The 8,748-nt window shown below is 33.1% G+C and overlaps 1 long non-coding RNA gene across 3 annotated transcripts; it reads right to left on the reverse strand.

Moving 5' to 3' along the window:
- Positions 1 to 506: 506 nt before the first annotated feature.
- On the reverse strand, positions 507 to 3,872 carry LOC147846779 (uncharacterized). Of its 3 annotated transcripts, none has more exons than XR_015476461.1 (8): positions 3,838 to 3,872; positions 2,966 to 3,117; positions 2,494 to 2,549; positions 1,493 to 1,677; positions 1,301 to 1,408; positions 1,166 to 1,222; positions 906 to 1,074; positions 507 to 812 (listed from the first exon to the last, which is right to left on the reverse strand). It is a non-coding gene; the product is annotated as an uncharacterized LOC147846779 (long non-coding RNA). The 3 variants fall into 3 exon arrangements; XR_015476460.1 differs by having other exon boundaries at positions 1,166 to 1,225; XR_015476462.1 differs by lacking the exon at positions 2,494 to 2,549.
- Between the last annotated feature and the right edge of the window lie 4,876 nt (positions 3,873 to 8,748).

An 8,748-nucleotide genomic window follows, 5' to 3' on the forward strand; every position in this document is an offset into this window, starting at 1 on the left:
AACAACAGTGGCACTGTTATCTCACAAGTACAGCAGTTTTTTGTTAGACATTCTAACAAATGAATACAAATGTTTCAAAGTAAAGACAAAAATAAAAGGAGATTATTATTATTTTTTTTAGAAAAATCCATGAGGACCAAATAGATCCATCAGATCTTTGATGTAAATCATAGGTTAATTTGTTCAGAGGTAGAAGTCTGGTTGCCTGACTCAGCCACATATTGACTGGAGGTATCTGAGCAGTTGACCATAATAATGTACATTTTTTGGCCAAGTATATGCAAAAATTAAATTTATCATAAAAATGTATCATAAAATTAATATTTTAAAAGCTCTTAATGTCATTTAATGTAATAATTTTATTTTAATATAGAGTTCCTTAAATCGTTATATGTTGTAAGCAGTTGGGCATACAATAATGCTCTTAATTTACAACACTGATTGATTTTAGAGGAATGCTTACATACTGTACATATCTATGTATTTAAAAAAAAAAGAGACAACAATTTGGTTATAGATGATGAAAATTTTATTTTATTTTTACAGATTTTATTACATGCTTTAGATTCAGGGTTAAGGTCATCCTCTTCTGGATTACAGTAAAAGAAAATCCACAGTCAATGTCAAACTCATCAGCTGGAGCTTTATTTAAAAAATGTATGTTCTCTGCTCCAGCCAAAACTTGCAGGTACCTTGCAGGTCTCTAGATTGCACCATCGTATTGTTGTTTATTTCTCAGTTATTTTGTTGCTTTCTGAGAATGATGATCCATAGACCTTTTAACCCCTCTTCGTTTAGGCCACATGTCGAATCTTAAAAGAACACAACAACATAAAAATATATTAATATCATTTGGACTGGGTAACCTTATGCTTATGTCTGTGTCAAATAATACAAATACATACTTTTCAGTAGCAAACAAGCAGGAAAGTTCTTTGAAGGAACCAGGATGAGTTGAAAGGTATTTATAGTGGTTGGCCATCTCTGCCACAAGAATCCTCTGCTTCTCCTGAAGAATCCTGACTAGCAGGATGATGTTGAACACCCTCCTCTTTGTTGCTGGGTCAGCAGAGTCTGAAATATATTTATAAAAAGAAAGTTGTATAACAAGGATTATACGTCAACTTTTAAAGAATCAACACTGACAGAAGTCTAGTGTACATACCATGCCATATGACGAAGACATCCATATCACTTCTGTTTTTTGTTGTCTTTGCTTCTGCTACTGAAAAAAATGACAATAATAGTAACACTTACAATTTTTCATGACTACATGTAATATTAATAAGAATTTCCTCACTGTCTGCCCACTCCTCTACATCACAGACCAAAGTCTTCCAACTGGTTTCCAGTCACTGCCAGTTTCATGGATTCTGTTTTCCAACTTGCTTTGCAGAGCTGTTGCGGTCTACAGTGATAAGCAATCAAAAATCACAATACTATTTAAATAGGTTACTGAACATCTAAAACAAATTCTACTGGATATCGTTACCTTCTGATATCAATAGGTCAGCAAGATGGCCAAACTGTTGAATATCTGCTAATTCCAGCACATGACCATGAGAGTTACAGTAGCATGTCTGGTCACTGCAATCCTATAGAAGAAATATTGCACTGTTCAACCTCCTTCCCAAGAGTAAAACCAGGCATATCCTGGTATGCCTCACTCCATTTCACCTGGTTAACATATACAAAAAAAAACAAACAAACAAACAAACAAACAAACAAGCAAATAAGTAAACCAATAAGTTTTGGCATTTACCTGTAGATCAGTTTAAGATAATCATATAGTTAATCTATCTCAGATTTAAACTCATGTGCTTAGGCATGAAACACACTAAAATCATGGGCTTAAAGATGTTGCTGAAACTTTGGACAGCTTTTTGCAACTCTTTGGAGGTAGTGTCATTAGTTGATGTAGTCCACAAATCTTCCTGTCAATCCTTAATCCTTAGCTGTAAACAAACCTTCAAAAACGCCAGTGTTTGAAAAAGGAATGAAACAGTACAGAACAAGTGCATGACAGTTTATATCTTCTAATCTAATTTTCTTAGGTGAACATCACAGAGCTGTTTTCTTGTTAATTTAGTTTCAACACATACAGTTTAAAGTACCTTGTGCATTCATGAAATGGTTATACTTATGGTTCACATCTACTTAAATTGGCAGTATATCTAGTGTGGAAGCAGGACAGATGAAGGGCTCTTCCTTGCAAATACTATCCACCTTGTATTGCACAGACTCCCACTCAAGAATATCTAAGAAAAATGTCTGCTGAGAACTTGGCAGTCCATTAAAAATAATTATACCAAACTCTTTTCCACCAATGGAAAGAATATAAAAATATTTTAGGATATATTAATACTTGCATGACCGAATCTGAGATAAAGGCCATCAGTATGCCTTAGTTTAAATAAAAACAAATTTTTACTCTAGCCCACTGTCACCTAGATCTACAGATACAGGGACTAATGGAAACATTAAAGTACACACCAACAGTCACTGGAGCAAGGCCCTCTCACAGTTGGGAAGATTGGAGTTCATATGAGCTGTACCAGATAAAAACAACAAAGAAATTAACATTTATAACAATTCTAACTTATCCTAAGACTAGTAGACAAGCAGCATTAGTAGTTTAATTTCCTAAACCCCAATGTGGAAAGTTGATGGTCTATAAGGTGTCATAAAATCAGACAAAACAAAATACTTTCTGAAAAAGAAAAAAAATGGTTGGCCACTAATCAACACCCAGAACAAGTAGTTTTAAACAGTTAGGCCACAATATTTTTTGAGCTTATACTGTAGTTTATAATGTTTTTCATAAACAATAGTAATAGTAAAACTAATGCGTTTCTTTCTGTTATTACAATAGAAGTGAAAGAATAAATGCATTTTATCTCATACAATCATATATGCCTAAACAATGTAGATATTTAATATACATGGAATGAAAAACTTTACTAACCCTTGACTGATTCCAGAGTGGTCTTGGCCCTCTATACATGGTGGTGCTTCCTGCAGATCATCAAGTTGTCATCAAGACTTGAGCTTATAATTGAGATCTTGATGATAAATATGAGTATCAAGGAATCACTCATGGTGATAGGCAGAAACAGGCTGAAAGACACAAGAATTAATCAAACAAATACAAATGTGTTAACAGAGATAGAGAGAAAGACAAGTTCAATTTAACATATAGACATGGGTAAAGTGGCTTTACTTTTTGCTTATTAGAAAACAAAATTGGATTTTTAAAGAAATCTAAAGAACCTGAAAAGAGCAAAGAAAAAATATTCATATCTGAACAGTGAACACCTTATAATTTACACCTGTGTGTATATATATATATATATATATATATATATATATATATATATATATATATATATATATATATATATATATATACATACATATGTGTGTGTGTGTGGTAGATTAAAATAAAAATAAAATTAAATTAAAAATGTGCTCAGACGGGCAAAATTTCTGCCTTTTTTCCTTTAAAGGCATGGAAAATAATTGTTTTTACAATTAACCTTTGGAAACACTTGATGTTCTTTAATATTGAAACAATTACGAATACATTTGTATTATTAGAGTTGCATACTGCATATCATATAACGTTAAAGATTTTGCACGAATTCTATTGTGGAAAACAACAATCTGGTAACACTGTTCCTTATCTTAAAATGTATATATTGTTCTGAGCTATGCATGACCAACGTTATATTTGAGAAAAATATGTTTTTAATAAATGAACTTGATGTAATTGGATAACGTCGCTAGTTTACAGTACATGCTTTATCAACAAATCGTCTTTATTTACTTTTTACGTACCTTGTGGAAAACGCAGTGAACCTTGGGATCGCAATGAACCTTGGGATAGCGAGTATAGACTGTAAAAAATAGATCGCCACATACAATGACCCCAACTTCAATGAATAATTTAAAATGAAAAAAGATCAGCCAAAAACATTTTTAAACTCAGTACTTGAAATGTAATATTTTTTAAGTAAAAAAATAATAAATAATATGAATGAATCAAAGTTTTATTAGTAGTATAGTTTTATAGTTAACCTAAACTGGACAACCGAATATATTTTCACTCACTAAATATAAAGTTAATGATAAAATATTTATAAACACCAACTAATCTCCAATAAAAATAGATTATGCAGCATTAACATACTATTTAATGTTGACAGTTGAACTCATCTGAGAACTCACCGTTGATGCAGTTTGACCAATAGCAGAGCGGCGTTAAACTCACCGTGAAGGGATGTCACGTGGACCGAAGTTTATTCATACAGTAGTTTCGACCCAGTTTACAGACGCTTTTCATGAACAAAATAAAAATTACATATTTTTAAAAGAAGAAAACTGCGATAATAGGCGTAAATCAGGTTTTAAAAAGTGCGTTGACATCTATTGGTAATTATACGAGCCTCCAGCGTCTCCCTATGACGCTTCAGGCTCAGGTACAGATTCTATAGGGAATCCCTGCACGTCTAAATGTGACGCTAAAGGGGTACCCTGTGCGTCAATAACTTACGCCGAGGGTTCCTGACCAAGCGTCAGTATATGACGAGTTGGGAGTGAGAATGTGTTGGAATAGGATGTGGGTTTGGATCTAACTCAGTTTTTTTTTACCACATTTTTTTTTTATTATTGTTCATTTATTAATTTGTTGGAAATTAGAACTGAAAATAGAAATAGTTTTGAAACAAATCTTTGCGCTTAACAAACTACATTAAATCTGTAGGCAAATAATTGTCTTCGGTGGAGTGCTTATAACACCATTTCCTTATCCACAAAAGTAAAGGAGTAAAGAGTAAAAGTAAAGAAAATAGAAAGCAAAGAAGCAGACTGGAGAAGGCTCGTTCTTTATCCTCGCACTACAATTGGTCTGTTTAAATGTTTTAACGCTAATGTTCTAACGCTAATGAAGTGTACAGTTTTTTCCACTTGCACAGTCTGCCAAGTAAAATGCACTTTGTAAATAGCAAATGTGCCATGGTGCGACGCAACTGACTCTTAAATGAAATGGGAGATGAGACTCTGATTAGTTTAATTCATGTTGCTCAAACACACCTTTCACTCAAAAGAATAAGCACAACCCTGTTAGACCATGAGCAAGGGTGAAAACCTTATTATTCCATCCTTAAAATAGCAAAAGTGTATTCGGACATGCCCTTAATATAGCTTTGTGCCTAGATCATTAAAATAGAGCCTTTCAATGAAAAGAAAACAGTTAGTAAAGCATTTGATTGATGTGCTGTGCATTTAGGCATGTGAATTCCATCTACTGTTTTGTACTGTGTTTGATTTTAAATTCAAATTTTATGTCACATACACACTCATACACAATATGATTTGCAGTGAAAAGGTTATAAAACCACTCGTGAACTTTGAAATAATAACAACAATAACAAAAAAATATAATAATAATAATAATAATAATAATAATAACGCTAAGAATTAAAATCTAAATTAGAATCTAAACAAAAAAATTCTCAAGAACAATTTTTAAAGGAGACAAATAATACAATTAAAATTGTACTACAGTACAATAACGCTGTCCAACTGTTCCGAGCAAGTTCGTTGCTAGAAGAGATACAACTAGGGCTGGAAGTTAACAATAAATATTTATATTACTTGTTAAATTAACTTTCCCAGTACTGGGTTAAGGCTGGATGGGCATCCACTGTGTAAACATATGCTGGAATAGTTGATGGTTCATTCCACTGTGGCGACCCCTAATAAAAAAGGGGTTGAAGGAAAATTAATGAATTGATTAAATAAATTACCCATTACATTGTGTTTTATTAATGTCTACTCCTATCCCAAATCAAAGCCTACACGTCACTGACACGTAAAAATAGTAATTGAATTTTTACAGTGTCACATACATTATGGTATATTGTCCAAGTATCAGAAGCTGTATTACCTTCTAGTCTTTACTTAACCAATTATTCGGATATGGGAAGCAAGCACTCTAACGATGACGTCTAAGACCACAACCTCTGACTTCTGTTAACCCTAGAGCTGGCCTCTAGTATACTACGATATGTATACACTGAGACAAGGCTTACTATTAGTTGTAAGCCATTGTGATCATGCCATGACAGTGGTGGTGTATGGTGTATTCACTCCGCTGTGGCGACCCCTGATAAAGAACTAAGCCAAAAGAAAATGAATGAATGAATAAAAGAATAATTTTATATTAACTAATATTAGTAACTAATATTAACTTATAAACAACTAATATAGACTATTAAAAAGGAAACACAAATAATAAAAATCCTAACTTTTAATAAAAACTGCAGTGCTCTTTTTCTTTCATACTTATAGTTTATATTCTGCTCCATCCACTGTGTGCAAGCAGATTTCTAACCAATAGAGTATTGACTTTTGTATTCTCACATAGATTGCCATTTTGTAGTATATTTTTATAATTTATCCAGGAGCTACACTCTATTCTTCTCCAACAAAACATCAGCAAAAATATTCCTGTATAAGATGTTTGTAAAACACATGCCCGCTGTTAGCATATTTCACTGTGTTAACAATGATGAGGATATTTAGTTTCCATCCAGACTGCCTTACTCAGGAATTTCATTGTTCACAGTGTCTAGTAGGGAAAGTTTGTTTTCTTGTTTATTTTTCTCCAATGGCAAAAGTGAGACAGCCAGAGAGAAAGACAGAACAATGACCTTTGGTATTTCAAGTTCAGGATAGTCATTGTTTTTTGTTCATATTCTCTTTTTATATAATGCAGCCCCACCTGTAAATATTATGTATGTCTTTTATATCACTGATATGAACTTTCAGGATGTTTTATCTCATATATTGTAGACTACGCACATACATGCAATACAATAGATTTGTGAAGAACACTTTCAGTCAACAAGGATGCACAAATAAAATGCCCGCTGAACATCTAGCTTTGTGAAAACATAGGTTGACATTTTAAATATTAATAAATTAGAAAACGTTTCTTTCTGTCCTAATAACCTTTAACAATTTATTGTATTTTTTTCACTTTTTGATCCGAAGATGTGGAGACAAAGAGGCAATAAAGACAATCCAATACATAGTTCGATTAAGAGGCAAACGGTCAAGACAGACAGCAAGAATCAATAAAGCGATGAACTATGCAAAAAGGTTAAAAAAAAAAAAAAACACATACACACAGAGGGAAGAAATTTTTCCTAGACGTATTGGTTGGGTCCCTACTGGGACATATTTCACAGTCTCCAGAAACCCCTCCAGAACCAGTTTCCGTGATGTCAGAAGCAGTTCAATAATTACACTCATGTTACTATCATCAGCTCAAGAAGTTCGTTATTTCAAATATAGACATGTGGTGAGTGCACACGAGCTCTCTGGAGAAAGTAAAACCGCTCGCACTTTTAGACGGCCTCGTAAAACAGCAACAGGACACATCAGACTTTATTCTTGGCTTTGTGGCTGTTCATCAAGACAACAACAAGGTTTGTCTGAGCTAGCTCCACCTTCTGGTATCCTTTTGTTGTGCTAGGTACCCTTTGTAAAAGGTACCCAAAAAGTGATACGGTACAGTTCGGTTTTTGGTATCTTTTGACATAAAAGCATACCAAACCGTACCACTCAGTGGAAACGGGTCTTTATAGTCAGTTAAATGTCTGTTGTAGGAGCAGTATCAGCAGTATTAAGCAGACAGTCTTACTCAAATGGATCATCAAAATAAAGTGTTACCCAGTTTTTACTGTTTTTTTTTTTTTTTTAATCTAACAAAGCCTTGGTGAGCATTGGAGACTTTTTTTCAAAAATAAATAAACAAATCAAATGCACCGACTATTTTATTTAATGTGTAAATATTTACCAAAGTGACTTCTTGTCATTTGTGTTCATTTAAAACAATATAGTATAATACATAGTCATGTAAATAAACAAACAAACATACTCTCGCTCAAACACAAACAAACCCAATAAATAAACAAATAAATAAATAAACAAACAAACAAACAATCAAACAAATAAATAAATGAATAAATACATACATAAATAAACAAACTAAAAATAATAATAAAATGAAGAAATAAATAAATAAATAAAATAGGGCGAGGCAGTGGCGCAGTAGGTAGTGCCTTCGCCTCACAGCAAGAAGGTTGCTGGGTCACTGGTTCGAACCTTGGCTCAGTTGGCGTTTTTGTGTGGAGTTTGCATGTTCTCGCTGCCTTCGCGTGGGTTTCCTCAGGGTTCTCCGGTTTCCCCCACAGTCCAAAGACATGCACTATAGGTGAATTGGGTAGGCTAAATTGTCCATAGTGAATGAGTGTGTGTGTGTGGATGTTTCCCAGAGATGGGTTGCGGCTGCAAGGGCATCCACTGCGTAAAAACTTGCTGGATAAGTTGGCGGTTCATTCCACTGTGGTGACCCCAGATTAATAAAGGGACTAAGCCTACAAGAAAATGAATGAATGAATTAATTAATTAATTCAATAAATAAAATAAATATTTTTCTCCTATCTTGTATTGTTTTGATTTATTACATCAATTCTTATACAATGATTATTTTTATTCAAACTTATAAAAATGTCAATAAATATATTTGTTTATTTATTTATTAAGTTTTACATTTGTTTGTATCATTCATTCATTTTCTTTTCGGCTCAGTCCCTGTGTGGCATTTGTATATCAAATATTATTTGCAAATAGTCCAACATAACTACTGTGCATTTAGAATTAGACATATAATTTACTTAA

The sequence above is a fragment of the Danio rerio genome, chromosome 1 (genome assembly GCF_052040795.2).
Source record: "Danio rerio strain M-AB ecotype USA chromosome 1, GRCz13ab, whole genome shotgun sequence".
In the NCBI taxonomy this organism is placed as follows: Eukaryota; Metazoa; Chordata; class Actinopteri; order Cypriniformes; family Danionidae; genus Danio; species Danio rerio.